The sequence below is a fragment of the Equus quagga genome, chromosome 11, assembly GCF_021613505.1.
Source record: "Equus quagga isolate Etosha38 chromosome 11, UCLA_HA_Equagga_1.0, whole genome shotgun sequence".
Lineage (NCBI taxonomy): Eukaryota > Metazoa > Chordata > Mammalia > Perissodactyla > Equidae > Equus > Equus quagga.
Window position 1 is genome coordinate 72,070,235 of NC_060277.1, and position 20,419 is coordinate 72,090,653.

The following is a 20,419-nucleotide window of genomic DNA, read 5'->3' on the forward strand; positions in this document are numbered from 1 at the left end:
TGTCACCATTGTTATCATCCACCACGACCACCACCATCATCACTATCACTGTCATCACCATTACCATCATTGTCACCATTGTCATCATCACCACCACAATCATCACTATCATTGTCATCACCATTACCATCATTGTCACCATTGTTATCATCCACCACCACCACCACCACCACCATCACTATCATTGTCATCACCATTACCATCATTGTCAGCATTGTCATCATCCACCACCACCACCATCATCATCACAATCATTGTCATCATCACTAGCACCATCATCACCACTGTCAGTATTATTAGCCTTGGAATTCCTGGGACCCAGAAGAGCACAGCTAGAGGCCTCAATGAACGCTGTTGTACTAAATTGAGCTAACAGGTCATTGCTTTGGGGTAAGGATTGCCCTCTTCCAAAATGCACTTTCAAGCCCCTGAGCTCCCCTGAGGGAAGTGAAGGAGTTTGGAGTGGGGAGGTGGGAGGTGGGTGAGCGAGTGGGAGGGGCGTGCCCTGGGAAAAGAGTCGGAGCTGATGGTGGTGACACCAGCCGACATCCTATTTAACACCGCACGCGTGTGAGTTCTGCTCCAAGCATTTTACCCGTATTGATTCATTTGACTCTCTCAACAACCTAGGAGGTCAGTTCATAACAGGACAATACATCTCCCCTCCCCACCGCGATCATAACAACTCAACGGCCGTTTCTCTGGCGGGAGGGAGAAATGGTTTTGCAGAATCCACCCTCTACCTACGGCCAGTCCTGCCACTTTCCCGACCGCTGTATAAACCTTAGAAGGCACAGCCCTGTCTCCAGGCAGTCCACAGCAAATGTGGGCAGTTTCTGGGCCTTCCATTCCGTATTGTGGGAAATGCCCAGAAGGCGTCACTTCTGGGCAGGGCAGAGCCCTGGCAAGCAGAAGGTATATCTACTGGGAAGAGAAACCAGCATGAGGGAAAGGCCATATGGCCTTCCTGAGAGGGGTGGGGGGCCTGTTGGTGAGGCCATGTCAGGAACTAACCGCAAGGCCCATCTCTAAAGGAGCCAGGAGCTGGCCAGTCTAAAGCCACTGCTGGGTGGACTCCGTCAACCTGGTCACCTTCCTGCCTCTCTGACTTTGCCTCACTCCCTCAAACAAGACAGGCCTGTGGTTCAGGGAAGTCAGAATGGGGAGTAGCTGGAGTGTCTACACTCGTAGCCAGGCTTGGAGAAACAGCAGCCCAGGGGACGTGGCTGGCGGCAGGAGTGACCAAGAAGAGGCAAGTAGAACGAGTCCAGGGCTCCCAACAAGGGAAGTGAGGGGAGGCCGGGGAAAGGCTGAGGCTGAGAAGTGGGTGCCTGCTGGCATGGCATGCTTCCCATATGCGCGCACACCCCAGATTAACACTGTAAGGACAAATGGGATTCTAGTGGGCTCTGGGGTCTCAAAGACTAGGACACAAAGGAAACACAGAAGGTCACATAGGAGAAGTGAAACGACGTATTAGAAGAACCATCATTTACTGAGCATCTACTCTTTGTCACGCTTGGTGCCAAGCACTTTACAGAACCATGTCCTTTATTTTGCACAGCTGGTTTTAACAGCCCCATTTTACAGCTGAGCAAATGGAGGATCAGAGAAGTGAATGATGTGCCAAAAGTCACACAGCTAGTAACTGACCAAGCCCAGGATTTGAATTCCAAGCTCCAGCTCTTCATCTCAAGGGTATCCCAACTTCTCGACACCAAACCGTACTCTTTGCTAAACAGAACTATGTGTGTTTGGGAGCCTTTTCCCATGATAATCATTCCCACATACACACATAAATCCTTTTTCCCTGTCCTTTCAGATAAATCAGAGACAAGGAATAAGATTCTAAATGGGAGAAACACTACTTTTTCAAAAATAAGAAAACTGGGGCTGGCCCCGTGCCTGAGTGGTTAAGTTCATGTGCTCTGCTTCAGCGGCCCAGGGTTTCACCACTTCAGATCCCAGGTGCGGACCTACGCACCGCTTACCAGGCCATGCTGTGATAGGCATCCCACACATAAAGTAGAAGAAGATGGGCACAGATGTTATCTTGGGGCCAATCTTCCTCAGCAAAAAAAGAGGAGGATTGGTGGCAGACGTTAGCTCAGGGCTAATCTTCCTCATTAAAAAAAAAGAAAAGAAAACAAACAACCCACTTAAAAAACGAGCAAAAGATCTGAACAGATGCCTCACTGAAGAAGCTATAGAGATGGCAAATAAGTATATGAAAAGATGCTCAATCATATGTCACTAAGAAATCACAAATTAAGATAACAATGAGATGCCAATACACACCTATTAGAACGGCCAAAATCCAGAACACTGACAACATCAAACGCTGACAAGGATGTGGAGCAACAGGAGCTCTCATATATTGCAAGATGGTACAGCCACGTTGGAAGGCAGTATCTTACAAAACCAAACATACTGTTACCATAGGATCCAGCAATTACATTCCTCGGCGTCTACTCAAATGAACTGAAAACTTACTTTCACACTGAAAACTGGCACGCTAATGTGTACAGCAGCTTTATTCATTATTCCCAAAACGTGGAAGCAACCAAGATGTCCTTCAACAGATGAACAGACAAACAAACTGTGGTATATCCAAACAATGGGATGAAATTCAATAAAAATGAGCTATCAAACCACGAAAAGACATGGAGGAACCTTAAACACATACCGCTAAGTGAAACACGCCAACGTGAAAGGCCGTCTACTGTGTGATCCCAACTCTACGACTCCCTGGAAAAGGCAAAATTATGGAGACAGCAAAAAGATCACCGATTCCAGGGGAGAGAAGGAAAGATGACTAGGTGGAACCCAGGGGACTCTGGGGGCGGTGAAACTATTATTCTGGACAATACTATAATGGTGGATACCTGTCATTATACATTTGTCAGAACCCATAGAATGTGCACCACCAAGCGTGACCCCTAATGTAAACTGTGGACTTCAGTTATTAATAATGTATCAGTACTGGCTCACCAATTGTAACAAATGTACCACATCAATGCAAGACCTTAATAACGGTAAACTGGGCAGGTTAGGGGAGTAAGTAGGAACTCTGTACTTTTCACTCAATTTTTTCTGTAAACCTAAAACTTAAAAAAAAGTCAAACATTACCCCAATACAATGGGGGAAAAAATTTGAATTTTCTTCTACAGAGAAAAAAATTCTACCCTAATCTTCATCGATGAGAAAGAGTCTTGCGCTACTAATATTACATTTGTATAACGTGTCACATCCTCCGAAACGTTCTTGTGTCGATTCAAGATTTGATCTCATCACGCCCAGAAGGAACGTGCAGACTGTTCAAGCCTTTATTGTACGAACATCCGCTCTGTCCCCAGCACACGGCCCAGGCTGGGGACACAGCCTCGGGCAGAAGACTGAAAGGATTCATTTTCTTCATTGCATGTATCACAGTTTGAACGTGTGCATTTATTTCTTTGTTTACTTGTTAATCTCCCTAAGGTCCACAGGGAGGGGGGGCCACCTCTTTTGTTCGCCCTGATACCCAGTGCGGTTTGCACATGAGCGGGATGAATCCTGACTGAAGCAGACAATAACTCTAATAAATTCTGGGACTGTGCAAAGGACAGGGGAGCAAAGAGCAGACGCAGTCAGGATTTCTCTCTGCAGCAATCCCAGATGGCTTCAAAGAGGAAGAGAGTCTGGCGGAGGGCTGAAAGGAAAAGGCAGGGGCTTGGCAGGCATCTGGCAGGCATTCCAGGAAGAGAGTCGTCTGGGTAGAATTGCCGGAAAGTAAGAGGCCTCTCTGAATCTGTGGAGCTGGAAAGTGAACTCTTCAGAGAACGGCTAGTTAAGGTCCTGGGCACCAACCTTGCACAGGTGAGACAAGAGACCTGGGACCACCTGGGAGCCTCGAAACAGCAAAGGGCAGCTTGAGTCTCAGGCTTTCACCACAGTAAGGCTAATAACAGAGGAGAGTGCACCCCCCACCCCTCCCCACATCCCCCCGGCATCCCGGTGCGGCCAGAAACAGCCAGCCCAAAGGCAAAATGTCTCCAAGGTCAGATCTGCCCATTCTATCCCATACCTATTAATTATTTTAAAATTAAAACAATGCTTCTCCCCGACCCTAAGGGATACCCTCCCCAAAACGTCTTCCAGTAAAATCAGTGTTCAGGACTACACAAACTCGAGTTTGATGTCATAAGAGTAGTAACAGCGGCGAACACGTGTATAGCACCTTAGCCGTCTCATAACTCACGGAAACCCTGCCACAACGCTGTCGGGTGTTCAGCACCCCCACCTTCCAGATGCGCCCCAGCACGCTGCAGGGTGCAGCCCCACACCCAGACAGGGGAACATGGACAGTGTGCTATGATTTCTCCCAGGTGATGTATCTTGTCCACAGTCGCTCCTACAGACAGTACCAGCGTGCGAGTCTGGAGTCAGGCTCTGTAGGTAACCGACTATAATGTGGGACTAGTTAGCTTTCTCCACACCCTGTTTCTTTTTCTGCACAATGGAGGGAATAATACCTTCCAACAGGTTTTGTCCAGGGTGAACTCTGATAACAGAGCAGAAGTTCCATACACGGTCCCTGACACATAGTAGGTCTTCAAAAAATCCAAAACCAAAAAACTCCTGTTTTTTAAACCAAACCTGATTCTGAACTCCTGGTGAACTCCTCTGCACTAGAAGGAAGAAGTGGGAGAGTTAAAAAAACCTGTGCCGAGACGGGCGGCAGGCTCTGCTGATGAATGAAACGTCGCCAGGCTGCCCTGGGGAGCTGGAGGGCAGGAAACCGGGCACTTCCTCCTCCTGCAGGAATGCGGTGCTCAGGACCAGAAGGAGCTTCCTTCAGCCGACCCCACCCACTTCCCCCAGAACATTCCATGCTCGGCCAGAGACACCAGGAACAGGCCACTGGGCTCAGGTGGGAGAGGCAGGCCTCTCCCCTCCAGGCCTCCATGCACAACCTCTGACCTGCACCTCTGCCAGGCTCCCATTGCCTCCCCGCAGAGAGACCGGGGCGTGGCTCATCCACCCCAGACCTGCCTCTCTCCAACGTCTCTGGGCTGCCTGCCAGAGACAGAGGGAGAACAACTGGGTGGCTGGGCAGCTTGTCCTCAGCCATGGCCTCTTAATACCCTCTTAGGTCCTGACTGGTCATCCTGCATCCAGTCCTGGTACCCACTACAAATGAGTCTCTTCAAAGACAGTCATGAACCACGCCCTTCCTCAAGCACCTTCAATGGCTCCCACTGCCCCCTGAATTAAGTTCAGAGTCTGCACCCTGGGATTCATGGTCCTCTACAATATAGTCCAAGCTCACCCTCCCATCTCCACAGGGGATTTATACACTGCAACCGAAATGGATTATACCAAGATCTGCACACACTTTCCTGGACCTGTAAGTACAGATTCACCCTCTCTCATCTCCACCTGGATCCTATTTCCCCTCTACCCGCCCAACCCCTCCAGGAGCCCTTTCCTTTCCTGTCTGAATTCCTCTAGCCCATTGTTCCCAAACCTCAGGCATTCCCATGCTGCCTGCCCTCCCCACATGGACCCTGTACTCTTCTTTACTTAATATTTTTCTTTAAGTCAACTCACTCTTTTACTTAAATTTACTTTCAAAGGAAACTTTGTATCTCCACCATAAATAGAAAACCATATCATTTGCCATAAACAGAAGGCAACTGGGGGCTGGCCCAGTGGTGTAGCAGTTAAGCTCGCATGCTCCACTTCGGTGGCCCAGGGTTCGTGGGTTCAGATCCTAGGCGCAGACCTATGCACTGCTCATCAAGCCATGCTGCAGCGGCGTCCCACATACAAAATAGAGGAAGACTGGCATGGATGTTAGCTCAGGGCCAGTCTTCCTCAAGCAGAAAGAGGAGGATTGGCAATAGATGTTAGCTCAAGGCCAATCTTCCTTACCAGAAAAAAAAAAAAAAACCCCAAGGCAACTGAAGAAAACAAAGTTCTAATATACATGTGAATAAATACATAATATTAAAATGTTTTAAATGCTTGTCTGTATCATATACTTAATATTACTACAGAACATACTTAAAATCCCTTCACCTTCTAAGAAACGCTGCCTTGGCCCTTTATTTCCCTCCTCGTGGCCCTTGGTTTCTCTGGCCCTGTCACACAGTTATCTGGGGACTTGTCTTGGTCTTGCCCTGGCAGATCCCCAACGTGAGCACTTGGGGGCACAGAGCCTGCACCCCTCTTCCAGTGCCTACACACAGCATGACATGTGATAAGAACGTTTATCACACAGAATGTTCCAGGTTGCTCAGGTGCACTAACATGGCCTCATGCTCCACCCGGTCCTTGGCCCATCTGCTGCTCAACTTTCTGCATAGCACACACCCCCTCGGCCCCCAATCAACCCTGTCCACTGGGGCCAGGGTACAGGAAGGGTGACAACCGTCCAGGGGGTGCCGAGGAGGCTCCCGTTCTTCTCTGACCCCTGCTGCCTCTTCCCCTGAAGCAGCAGGACCCGGGGAGGCTGGAAAGGCCAGTCCCCTGTCAACCATTAACCAGACACTCTCGCAGCACAGACACACACCCTTCCCTGGGAGGGGGCGAAGCGCTGGGAAAACCCCTGGATGAAGTGGGCCCCCCGCTCTGGGAAATACAAAGTTATCTTTCTGTCCCCTCAGAGCCAGAGACCCCAAAACACCTACCAGGAACCAAGGGGGCCTCGCCTGAGCTCTGCCCTGCTGGCGCCCCAGACGGGAGGAGGTCACGCCCCTCCCACTACCGTTGTCAGGGGCGACCCTGATGAAGATCAGAATCATCCAGACTTAAGTCAATAAGTGGCAGCCGACGGGAGGCCCAGCTGGAGCCAAACCCAGGCCTGGATTCTCGTGGGCGGACGGAAGCCTGGCCGAGGCCAGCCCGCCGCCCATCTGCTGCAGTCTGCTCAAGCTGGACAGACACAGGACACTGCCTATTGGAGGGAGGCTTCCCTTGGGAACGTGTGCATTCTTTTGGATGTTGTTTCTTTAGTCTGGCCCACATTAATGAATTTCAAGGATTTTTTTGTTAGAAAGGATACATTCCATGGACAGGTATCCGAAATATTCATTCCACGTAGTGGTCATGCACAAGATGTCAGCATCTCATAACTTTCTGAAGCCTCACCTGCCGGGGTGGGACACCTAATTGGGTATGGTTCCCCAGGAAGAAGGTAAACTGAGGCACAGATAACTTGACCAACACTGTAGATGGAACAGCCTCCCAAATGCAGCTGGAGGAGGCCAAGGATAATGACGAGCACCTGAGTAGCTGGGGAGCATTACACCCCGATGCCTGCCTGCAGTGAGAAGAACGATGACAAGGATCTCCTTGTCCTTTGCACAGTGCAAGCAAGCTAATGACAGAAACAAACATTGTGGTGGTTAAGAAAAACACCACATCCAGCAACCTATCCCCCATGGGGAACAAAAGCAGATGATACTGAGAGGGACGAATGCACAGAATCACAAAGAGGTTCTCAAAGTGGGTTCCAAGGGGCCCTACGGGTGTCATGCACCTCTTCAGGGCTACTGATGTGGAATTGGAGGGGGAATAAAAGGGGAGTGGTCCACCCCAACGGGGAGCAACTCAGCTCTTGTCGGCCTCAGTTATTGGACTTTCAGGGAAGACTTCATTTGAAGAAAAGGTTCTGTAGCCAAAAATGTTGAGAAGCACCGATGCGATACCGATTGTATCAAATGGGAGAATGTGACACAAGTTGTCTCTGAGTTTGTGGAAAACAGCTGCCACAACGCCAGGTGTGCTGGGAACCAGCTGCTCCTTCATGCCGAGCGTGTGCTCTGAGTTCAGGAGCAGCAATGGAGGAGAGGAGCTGCCTGTGCCAGGTCCAGCCTGGCCACTTTGTCCTTCCCCTGGCAGGGCCACAGGCTGCAAAGTGCAGGTGACACCAAAACCAAGCTGAGCCTTGAGCTGAGTCAAGCATCCAAAAGAGAGACTCAAACCTCAGCAGGGACAGGGGCCAAAAGCAGACATCACAGGCAGATTTGTGGATCCAGGAACCGGAGCCAAAGAGCTGTGACAAGAGGTGTCAGGGGTGGAGCTGAGCTTGGACAAAGCCCTGGGACCACCACGGTGGCAGAGGCTGGTTTCCACGTGCTCCCAGCGGTTTGCTGCACGGGTGAGACCAGCTTGGTTGGAAGGTCCAGGATGGACCAGACCTGGGGATGGGAAGAGGCCTGAGTGTGCACACTCTGCACAACACAGCATGCTCTGCACTCCTGTGCAGCCGGCGCCCGGGAAACTGCCTCGACCCCAGATAGCTGTGCCCATGAGCGAAGCCCCAGGCCTCTGCTGGCCTTCCATCATGGGCAGACATTTGTCTGCCCAGCATGCCTTTCCTTGAGAATGATTCCTCCTCTGGGCCAAGGAAATCACGCCCAGTCCTGCTGGGTGGGAGAAACGGGCGCCTCCTTCCTTTTCCTCATGGTGAATGTGACTGGGGCCGACCAATAAGAATATCCCCACCCCTGGGCAGAGTGTGGGGCTCAGGGCTGGGCATGTGACCCAGGCCCAGTGTACGGAGTCCTCCCCTGGCTCTCACCAGAGTTACTGAGAAATACGCTCTTTCTCCGTGACAGCAAGCTGTGGGAACAATGTTGATTTGGGATGGCTGATGGCCGTCTTGCTGCCACCTGGAAATAACCTGAGAAAGAAGCCGAGTGGAGCTGAGAGATGGAGGTAAATAATCCTGATGGCATTGTCAGTCACTGGATCCAGCCATACCATTTTCATTCCCAAGTTTTTCCCTTAAGCTAGTTTGAGTTGGGTCTTTGTCGTTTGCAATCAATGGTCCAGGAATGGAAGGAGTGGGAACACACCATGCATACCAACCTGAAGGAGCCTGACATCTTAACAGAAACGCCCCAAAAGTGAGCTTCCTGGTCCATGCCCGACTGGCCCTTCAGAGGCCTGTGCCAGCAGTCGGCTGGCCTGGAGAAGTCAGGGTGGGAGCCGCTTTCCTGTGAAGCCCCCAGCGTTCATTCCCAGGCCAACTTTGGCTCCTCTGCAGCAGCCACATGTCCAGAGGGCGCCCCTCCCCTGTGGGCTCCTTCTACAGCCCCGGGGTGGTGTGGCAGCTTCCCCGTCTGTCACCATGAGTGAGCTGCTCCCTCGACATTCACCCAGACCACAGGAAGTTGACCCGCTTGTTCATGCCCCCAGGGATGCCCGAAGCTGCCCGAGGTCATCCTGGACCCAGGCCTGTCTTCCAGGCTCCACTGCCCACCTCTGACCACCCCAGGATGGCTGGTCTTCTGGCCTAGAGCAACTAGAATGAACAGCCTTGCACGCTGACTGGAGGACCTTCGGCAGGAATAGGCGGGGAGTGCGTACCTCATCCTATGATCCAGGAGTCATGAGCAACAAACCCCATCGGCCTGCATCTCCTCACTCGGCGGTCAGAACCTCACCCAGTGGGTGCAAATAGGAAAGCAGGTGCCGAACGACTTAATAATCCCACGTGGAAGATTTGCAAGAAGGAGGCCAAAGGGAAAAACTGAATGACTCAGACACGAAATAGAGTAATTTGATAATTAATATAAATAGGAAATAAAAGTTCTCTAGATAAGTGACTAAAAACACCTTAAAAAGCTCAAGAGGAGGGAAATTAGGAACATAAATCTCTGTCTGGAAAATAAAAACATTAAAAGAAGCTATGCTCAAGATAACATTGCTACAAATGTGACCAATATATATTGTTTTAAAATTAGAAATGTATTCACAACAGTGTTATTCAGTGAACTAGCGGCACAAAGCCCCCCAGGAGAGCCGGACCAGGCTGGGGTGGTGGGGGGCATGGCTGGGGCTGGTCAGGGGTCCTGGGGTGGGAGCCTGCCAGAGTGGACCCAAAGAGTCGACAGGCACAGGAGAGGCAAACTGAATCCAGGGAGCACAGGTTGTGTGTTCCCCCTGGGTACTGTCTCCAACACTCTCGGGCCAAATTCAGGCCGCCTGATGTCCCCGGCTCTCCTCAGCCTGCCCAGGGCTGCCTGAGGGCCCTCTCACCCCATCCCTGCTCTACTCACAGATATGCTGCCCAAATCAAGCCCGGTGGGCAGAGCTCCAGGAGCTGGCTCAGACCCACCTTTCCTGGTGTAGCTGCTCCTGCTCCCCGCCACTGCCTAAGGGCACCCCAAAATAATTCTGGCGCTTCTCTCCCCCAGCTCCGCCTCTCTGCCTCTGCTCCTGCTGCCTCCAGGGCCCCAGACGTCCCTCCCTTCCACCTCATCCTTCCACCCAGCAAATGCAGCTACAGCATGACCCTTCCTTGATCTCCCCTTCCCTCTGGAGCAGCCTCTCCTCCCCTGAAGTCCCTTAGCTCGTCGTCTGTCTCCTCCCTTCAGCACTGAGCATTTGTCGCCTTATGTTGTATTCATTCATGTCTTTATCTTCCCCTGGTCAAAGTCTGCTCCGTCTTCACACCTCTTTATTCTTTCATTCGTTCATTCCACTATCCTGTGTCAAGCACTGGCTATGTGCTGGACCCTGTGCTGGGACGGGGTACAACGATGACAAGACAGTGCTGTCTCTGCCACCTTGGAACTCCCATCTTGGAGGGAGGATAAAACACTAAACAAATAAACATAAATAAATATATCATACGAGCTATGATAAAGGCTGAGAGAGAAAGCTACAGAGGGACGTGATCTGTGAGCACTTGAGTAGAGGAAGTCGTGGGAGGCATCTCTGAGGAAGTGATGTTAACCTGGGACCACGGGGGTGAGGAGAGAGGGTCGGGCACACTTCCCAGGCAAGTATTTATGGTGGAACAAATGAGTAACTGTAATGAGTCAGAAATTCCTAGCGCAGCCCCTGTGTCGCTCTAGGCACACTCACCCCCTCTCATCTCTCTGACGGGTCACTCCAACTGGAACCCAGACATGTCCAATGGACAAGAGGGCGTGTCCACCCATGTCACCCCTGCAGACATGCTTGGCTCGACTTAATGTGGCTCTCCACTCAGAATCCATCATGACCTCCCGATACCGCCACCACCCCCGACTCAGGAATGGCAGGTGGGTTTCATCTTGCATGCTGACTCCCAATCACTGGTGACGGCTGCCTGGAACACCATGCTGGAGGGGCTGTAAGCGCTCCCTGGCCTCAGTGGGAAAGGGCCGTGATTGATTAGTGATGTCTACCATGGGAGCAGAAGTAGAGAGCAGCGCACACGTGCCGCATATTTTCCGTGCACTCAGGGTCCCGTAGACGGCCACTCAGGCAAGAAATTTCCTTCAGATCTAATTGCCTGGAAAAGCACTCAGCATCTGGCATCCTCCTTATGGACCACACGAACCATGTAAGTACTTTTTCTCCTGCTTTGATCGCTCATTAGCTCAGAGCTAAATCTGTGGTTCTAATATAGCAAACTTTGTACAAGCCTATGGTCTGAATACGTAGTCTAACTCTCTCCCTGGTTTTGACTTTCCAGTTAATCTATGTTTTTCCTGATCTTATTTTTATGGGTTTCTATTTAATTGCATATACACACACATACACACAAACATACATAGAAAAAATATCTACATACAGGTCTGGCATATAATGTCAACCATATCTTTTTATTATGAATACATATTTCTATATTTCTTACATATTCAAAATGTATATATTCAAGAAATAGGTATTCTTGTGGGCATCTCGATTCCTTTATGGAACAAGATGGAGGAATAAATGGAGAGATGGAAGAATGACAGGAAAACCCAAGAAGAACAAAATACAGTCTTTGCCTGACAGAATTCAGAATATCATGGCGTTCTTGTGAATAGAATCAGGGATCAGAGACCAGAAGGCAGGTTTTAGTACCAGCTGACACACGCCTCCTCCCCACGCCCAAGCAACCTGAGGTTTTCTCAACTATTAAATGCATATGAAACAACCTGCCCTACTTCACTCGGCTGTAACAGAAATTAAACGGAGAGATTTGTGACTGCTAATCAGTGGGAAGGCACCAGCTACGTGCCCACCACCGGCATCATTATTTGTACTGAAAACAACGTTCTCGGCAGCCAGCACATGGCCCTAAATGAGAAAGCGCCGAACCGCATGGTCTCCCATAAATGTTGCAGGGATCCAAAGAGAAATGAGCCTCGGATCCCACATCTGCATGCAGAGTCCCTCCTTTTCCCTCTACTGATATCTGAGAGCAGCACGCCTGAAGGACTTCAATTCCCTGCTTCTCACAGCCAGAGAAAAAAACGCCATCCAGGATCAATCACACTCCTCAGGACTGGAAATGGCTGTCCCCCGCCCGAAGGGCCTGGGGCTTCTGGCCCCCCGGCCATCTCCTGCCCGCTGCGTCCCCGGTAGAAAGAAAGGGCAGCACGGCATGCATTCCCCGTGGGCCAGATGAAAGGGAACGAGCTCAGGCTGGACACTGAGGGGCTGTGGGAGGTCACTGGCAGCTGACCCTCACACATGCCTCCCACCGGACTTCACAACATTTCCTGTCCCGTCCTGTCCCCACTCAGAGGCTCATTTATTCCACAATCACTAGGGTTTCCAGCCACCTGAATCAGCACCGCTGAGTTTCAAACAGCAGGTGAAAAATGAGACGATGACAATAACTGGAGTCTTTTCAACAGGTTTTCAGCAGGGCATGGGCTAGAGCTTTCTTTTCTGGGGGAACTGACAGAATTCACAAAGGTGTAAGACTAATTCTAAATTCTGGAATGTTCCCTGCCCAGGCGAGGGCTGAAAGTGAAGGCCAAAAGGGGAGGGGAGATAGACGGTCAGAGGGCTGTGTTTGCAAACTGGTTCAAGTGACAAAATAAGGTCTCAGGGGCAGACTGATCCTAGCCAGTGAGTTACCCAAAGTGGAGGAGGAGGGACCCTTGACATAAGGTAACCTGGAATGCCATCCGATGTCCCTTCTCCTCCCTGGCCTTACCGTAGCTGCCCAGCTGCCTTCAGGTGAGCTCCAGAAGCCCCAAATTTACACTGTGATCAGCCTCCTCGGGCTCAGCTGCCTGTTTCAGGGTTGCACCCGGCTCAAGCTGGCATGTCAAGGTCCCTCCCTGGGAATCTGGGAAATGGGCTAAGACAGTGACATCTCAACTCAACTGCTCTCTGAAATAGTATTTGCAAACTTAGGAGCCATTTCTGCATGATAGAGAGGCCATCTTCCCCATGCAGAAATGCCCCGTGAAACATAAAGGTGACCTTCAGGGAGAGGAAGAAGCGGGGGAACCGAAACAGAGACTGAAGGAAACCCAAGGCAGAGAGCGGGCTCAAGGTTTCCCTCTGGGCCACGTGCCTGATTCAGCGCTTCCAGGGCCTGGGCTTCTGCGAGATACTCCAGTGTCCAGGCAATACATTTCTGTTTTTGTTCAATCTCTACTGTTTGCAACTAGGCTGGCCCTGGTCAGCCACAAGTCCTGGTTGGGCTGATTAATGTGATGTCCACTTCCTGACCCCCCTCAGCCCACCTGGGCTGATTAGGAATACCTGGGAGGATTTGAATCAGTGGCTGGTAGAAAGCAGAGGCCAGTAGAAACCCAAGGGACTCAGGTCTGGCTGCATCCAGGGGGGTGACCTTGAACAAAAACCTTCTGGAAATGCAGGTTCCTCTCACCTGGCTACTGCAGATGCCTCCCCAAAGCCACTCCAGACCCTCTCCAATCTGCCCTCCTCACAGACTCAGGGAGCTCTTCAAAATGCCAGCCCCACAGTGGGACTGCCTATGAAACTCCTGCAGTGGCTTCCTACTGCTCTGGAGATAACACCAAAATCTCCCTTCACCCCCTGCCCAAGTTGGGCCTCTGTATTTCCCATAACACACCATGTTCTTTCCCCTCGGGGCCTGCAGGCACCCCAAGCATTCCTGCTGGGAAATGCTTCCCCTAACCCTGCTCCCCGCAACCCCTTTTGCCTAATCAACACAGTTTTAAAAAATTTTTAATACCATTATTACAATCTAATTTACAAACCATAAAATCGACCCTTTTAAAGTTTACAAATCAGTCATTTTTAGGATATTCAGAGTTATACAACCATTACCACTATCTCATTCCAGAACATTTTCATCACCCCAGAAAGAAACCCTGTACCCATAGCAGTCACTCCCCATCCCTCCCTCTCCACGGCCCCTGGAAACCACTAATCAACTTTCTGTCTCTACGGATTTGCATCTTCTGGAAATTTCATAGATAGGCATACCTCAAAGATATTGTGGGTCTAGTTCCAGACCACAACAAAATGAGTCACGCAAATTTTTTGGTTTCCCAGTGCATATAAAAGTTATGTTTACACTATACTGTAGTCTATTCAATGTACAATAGCATTATGTCTAAAAAAAAAAAAGCCTTAATTAAAAAATAGTTTATTGCTAAAAAATGCTAACCATCATCTGAGCCTTCAGCAAGTCGTAATCTTTTTGCTGGTGGAAGGTCTTGTAAAAAAATGCAATATCTGCAAAGCATAATAAAGCAAAGCAGAATAAAAGGAGGGATGTCTGAAAATGGAATCATACAATATGTGGCCTTTTTTGGTCTCTCTTTCATTTTTTTGGTGCTCTAATCTTTATTATTTCTTTCCTTCTGCTTGCTTTGGATTTAGTTTGCTCACCTTTTTCTCTTTTCTTAAGGTGGAACGTTATTGATTCGAGGTCTTCTTTTTTAACATAGCCATTTACAGCTACAAATTTCCTCCTAAACACTGCTTTGGCTGTATCCCCTCCGTTTTAGCATGCCGCATTTTCATTTTCATACATCTCAAAGTATTTTCTAACTTCTCTTGTGATTTCTTCTTTGACCCATTGGTTATTTAGGAGTGTGTTTACTGTCCACGTATTTGTGAATTTCTCAAATTTATTTTTGTTGCTGATTTCTCATTTCATTTCAGTGTAGTCAGAGAACAAACTTTGTATGATTTTAACCCTTTTCAATTTATGGAGGCTTGTTTTACGACCTAACCTATGGTCTCTCCTGGAGAACACTCCATGTGCACTTGACAAGAATGGGCACTCTGCGTTGTTGGGTGGAGTGGTATATAGCTGTCTGTCAGGTAGCTGGTTTATAGTGTTGTTCAAATCTTCTGTTTCTTTCCTGATCCTCTGCCTACTTGTTCCACCCATCACTGAAAGTGGAACCTTGAAGTCTCCAACTATTATTGTGGGATTATCTATTTTTCTCATTTCTGTTAGTTTTTACTTCATGTATTTTAGGGGTCTGTGGTTAGGCACATCTATGTTTATAACTGGTATGTTTTCGTGATAGATTGACCCTTTTATCATTACAAAAGGGTAATGCTTGTCTCTTAGTAACTTCTTTTGTCTTAAAGTCTATTTTGCCTGATATTAGTATAGCCACCTCAGCTCTCCTTTAGTTACTGCTTGCATGGTCTATCTTATTTCATCCCTTTACCTTCCACCTGAGTGTATCTTTGAACCTAAAGTGTGTTTCTTGTAGACAGCATGGAGTTGGGTTTTTTTAACCCATTCTGTCAATCTCTGTCTTTTTACTGTAGTGTTTAGTCCATTTGCATTTCATGTAATTACTGATAAGATAGGATTTATGCCATTTTGCTATTTGTTTTCTAGGTCTTACATCCTTTTGTTCCTATATTCTTCTATTACTGCCTTCTTCTGTATTAAATAGGTATTTTCTAGCATACCATTTTAATTCTCTTTTATTATGCAATAAAAATATGTATTTTTAGTTATTTTCTTAGTGGTTGCCCTTGAGATTATAATTAACATTTTAATTTAAAACAATCTAGCTTTGATTAATGCCAACTAAACCTCAATATATACAAAAACTTTGCTCTAATATAGCTCTCTTTCTTTCTTCCTCTTTTATGCTATTATTGTTATACAAATTATATCTTTATACATTACAGGCCTGTCAATACAGTTTTATAATCATTCCTTTATGCCAACGAAGAAAAGAGCTACAACAAAATACATTTATACCTTTAAAGGTGCTCCTTATTTCTTCATGTGGATTTGAGTTACTGTCTAGTGTCTTTTCATTTCAGCCTGAAGGACTCCCTTTCGTATTTCTTGTGGGGCAGGTCTGATAGCAACAGTGTTTATTATCTGGGACATCTTAATTAGTCCTTCCTTTCTGAAGGACAGTCTTTCTGTATACAGACTTCTTGGTTGACAGTCTTTCTCTGAGCACTTTGACCTTGTCATCACACTGCCTCTGGCTTCTATGGCTTCCGATGAGAAGTCAGCTGTTAATCTTATTAAGGATCCATTGCCTAATTAAGTCTTACCCTTCAATTCTGAGCTCTTCCATCTCTTCTTCCTGGACTAGGTAGGTCAGGCCCTTTTGTACGTGCCCCCCCAGTGCTCTGTACTTCTCCTTCGTACTGATAATCACAACTGTAATTAAATAATTAATAACAGAAGTAGCTCTTTAGTGTGTATTTCCATCACTAGACTCCAAGTTCCACAAGTCAAGAATCAGGCCTGCCTGTTCACCACTCTATCCCCAGAGGCAGCACAGTGCCTGGAACACGGTAGCCTTTCAAAAAATATTTACTGAGTGAATGAATGAAACTCATTCTAAGGTAGGCTGAATTACTGGTCTCAATTCTTCATTCCCTGAAATAGTATGAAACAGGCACACTCTGCCATGGCCTAGTGGTGGGCAGTGTACTTCCCCGCCCCTTGGCTTGGGAATGGCCATGTCACTTGCTTTTGCCAATGGGACGTCAGTGGATATGAAGTGAGCAAAGGCTTGAAATGTGCTTATGAAACTGAGCTTGCTCTCTAGCACTCCTGCCCATCACCATGACACAAACATGCCTTGGTCACTGGTCAAGTGGGATAAGAGACGCATGGAACAGACCTAAACCCAACTCACAGCTTGAAGCCAACCAAGTCCCACAGACAGCAGCCTAGGTCAGCCAAACCTCGCCCAACCCACAGATATGTGAGGGAGGAATAAATGCTTAGTGGCATACGCCAGTGGGTTTGGGGATGGTTTGTTACGTAGCAATACTGTGTCAATAGATGACTGAGACATGCATCCTGGCAAGTACGAGGAGCAGGAGGAAGTCCCGGGGAAGGTCTTACATCTGGTCCTTCATATGGCCCACAATTGAGGCCAGCTTGATTCTATGGGCAGATCCTCACTCCTCCTGCAGACTTACAGAATAAACCTCCCAGAACTCCACAGTCCCACAGCTAGCATACTCATCTCTAGCGGCAGCCTCCTGGAGCAGCCCAAAGGGTGTTAAGCACCTACATGGTGCCAGGTGCACAGTAGGTACTTGATAAGAGTTTATCCTCTTCCACCCACCCTCTCACCATTCCCACCACTGGGCCTGAAGTGCATCTTCACAGCCAGAAAATCTGCAGTTTTTTCTCTGCTGTGGGGCTGGGGAGGGGGGTGCACCCTAACCTGTCCCTAGGGCTAACCCTTACGGCCTCAACCGACCCCCCCAGACTCAGGTAAGGAGCAGGGGACAGGGACGCAGGCAGGCAGAGCATATCTCCTTATGTTGTGACCGATTCAGTGTATGATCTAAAATTGTATTTATTCATTCAAAATTCATAACTGCCTATTTCAAGGAGGCCTTGAGGCAGCTTACGAGCTTAAATGCAATAAAAAATAAACAACTTAAGGATCAAAGAGAACAGAGGTCAGACAGAAAGCAGAAAGAGGAGATTTCGCCAGAAATCTGATGATGAAACTGAGCAACACGTCTGACTCTGAGCTTTCCAGCAGCCACAGAAACAAGGCAAGCGTGGGGTCTACAGAGTCAGGAGCAAATCAAAGCAGTGGCCCTGCAGTCTGAGTGTGACCCTCATTCACAGGCAGCTCCAAGGCCAAAAGGACACTCGTCAGGCCAAACTGGGGAGACCTCAACGCTGACAATAACAACACCCACCATCCACGCACCCAGCCCTGTTCTAAATGCTTTGCACGAGACTTCTCATTTAGTCCTCGTGATGATGAGACAGATACTATTATTACTTCTATTTTACAGATGAGGACATTGAGTTTCATAGAAACAAAGTGACCTCTCAAGGACACAGAGGGAGGCAGCGGTGGAGCCAGGACAAAGCCTGCAAGTGATGAAAGCACTTGGCCTCTGGCTCTGGGCCAGCGTGCAGGCCGACCCTTTTCATCCCCCACACTTCTGAAGGTCTCTTGTCCTGAGACTGCCCGTCCTCGGCTGTGTCTGTTTGTCAGGACCCCGTTACCTCCTGGTGAGACCCCGCAGACAGCTGCCTGGATGCCCACCTGCCAACCTCTGGAGATGTGCCTTTCCTTCCTACCCCCGCGAAATCCGCACCCCTAGCACATTCCCCCTGCCACCCAGCCCTCCCCCGACTGTGTTGACTTCCAGCTCCTCCCAACCTGCCTCAATGTGCTGTCCACCCTCCATGCCTGTCCCAGATTCCAATACTAACCCTCTAAGAGTTCACGTCCTACATCTGTCAGCAGAGCCCACCATAGTGACGCACAGTGACCATCCTCTAAGGCAATGACCTCTGCAGTGCCAACCTTCAACCCCTCACTGAGCTATCGAGAGAGGCTGCGCCCTGGACATCAGGTCTGCACAAAGCGAGGTCAGCCCACAGTTCAGTCCCGGCTTCCCCCTGGGCCTGTCCTCTCCACACTCAGAGTGACCTGGATGCAAAGTTTCAATTTGGGAAAGGCAATTTAGATTCCATGTAGGGTCTTCTCACTCCCATGTTTCCCCTTTGCTAAGTTATCCCCCATCCCCCTATCAAGGGTGACCCAGCTCACTATATGGCACCCAAACCTGGAGACGGGTTTGTGGGCAGTCTGAGGCCACCCCAGCCCACGAGACACTTTTGTGTGGAATGAGAAGAGGCCCCCCTTCACGGAGGCACTTCTCTTCCACCTGTTTGGAAATCGTCATCATACACTGATAACGCTAAAACAAGGTGCTTCACGTCCATTTGTTAGAAAACGACCACCATAAACCACACAAACCCAAGCCCTCTTCCACTGGGGCCCTTGTGTGGCACTCAACCTGCAAAAATGGCTGCAGCAGACCCTCGTGTCCACAGCCACCTGCAGCCCTGGCCAAGCAAGGTACTCATGGCAGTTATTCACCTGTTCCACGGTCCCCTGAGATGGGGAGACTGCGTGGCAAAGAACCAGGTCCTGTTTCTGCTGAGCGAAGGTCAAAAAGTCCTAACAAGCCTGGAGAGTGCGAGAAAGGTCTTCGTGTCTAGGCCAGGGCCATAGGACCCCAAGCCACTCCAGTGGCTTCTGCAAATGAGGAAAACCACCAGCAGGGTTAGAACTGACAGGTAGAGACGATCACTCTGCACGACCTGGCTCTCAGAAAGGCCGTGGAATGACAACTGGGAAAATGCGGGCAATTTGGTGGCTGCTCCGAGACACAGCCTGGACCGTCTGTTACCCCTGGGGTCAGAAAGGACTTCACGTTCATCTCTGACCTTTTCTTGGTGAACTTCACCCACAGCACCTTCCCCTTGATCAAACACTTCCCCAGACCCTGACATTAACGAGGACAAGCACGGTGACAACTCACAGACCGGTCGAAATTGGGTCGTTTCCTGTCACTAATCCATGTGATTCGATGACATTAAAAAAGAAACCAGAAGAGAATTCATTTCCATTTTTACTTTTAAATGAGGGCCTCTTAGAAGAGAACAGTTTAGTTATTGCACCTCCTTAAGCAAACGGTCCCCGAGGGATGGCACCAAAGAACTTTGGGTCCAGCCCTTGTTTTCTGATCATGGCACCCCATCATCTAACCCCTCTGCGCTCCACATCGAGGAGCGAGAGAAATGGACCTGCTTTCCAAATACGAAGGCTGGAAAGTGATGCACACCCCTACATTTCACCCTCTAAATTAAGCCAGCGTTCTCCATCAACTTCCCACTGGAGACTGAGAGAAAAGTGTTTCAAAACTGAAAACTAAATTTAAAGTTAGGGGGGAAAAAAACCACCTCATCAAGCCTAAATGCTTTTTTTTTAAGATTTTATTTTTCCTTTTTCTCTCCAAAGCCCCCCGGTACACAGTTGCATATTTTTAACTTGTGGGTCCTTCTAGTTGTGGCACGTGAGACGCCACCTCAGCGTGGCTTCATGAGTGGTGCCATGTCTGCGCCCAGGATCTGAACCGGCAAAACCCGGGCTGCCAAAGTGGAGCACATGAACTTAACCACTCGGTCATGGGCCGGCCCCAGCCTAAATGTCTAAAGTAGCTTTGCCGCAAACTTTCTAAAGTTAGATCTACAGTGAATTCCTGTTTGAGATCTCACCTTGTTAGCCCAGGAGTCCAAGTATTCAAATGGGTCATGTAAAAACTGCTTCAAGGTAGCACCCACCCTGAGTTTTAGCAACATGAGGGGCACACGCCACTAAGTTTTTGGTGCGAGTAGTTGGGCACACTGAATCCACCAGGATTCTTTGGTTGCAAGCAACAGAAGCC

At 49.0% G+C, this 20,419-nt stretch overlaps 1 protein-coding gene across 4 annotated transcripts in view; it reads right to left on the bottom strand.

The window, feature by feature from the left end:
- Positions 1-20,419, bottom strand: part of RPH3AL (rabphilin 3A like (without C2 domains)) — a 141,651-nt gene that overhangs the window by 110,009 nt on the left and 11,223 nt on the right. The window contains exon 1 of one of the 4 annotated variants that reach the window (XM_046676261.1): positions 6,676-6,792. The exons of 1 other annotated variant lie outside the window; for it this stretch is intronic. The gene's annotated coding sequence lies outside the window, so the exon portion shown is untranslated. Of the gene's footprint in view, positions 1-6,675; positions 6,793-20,419 lie in introns of those variants that run through there. 2 more of the 4 variants (XM_046676262.1, XM_046676258.1) reach the window with 2 other exon arrangements.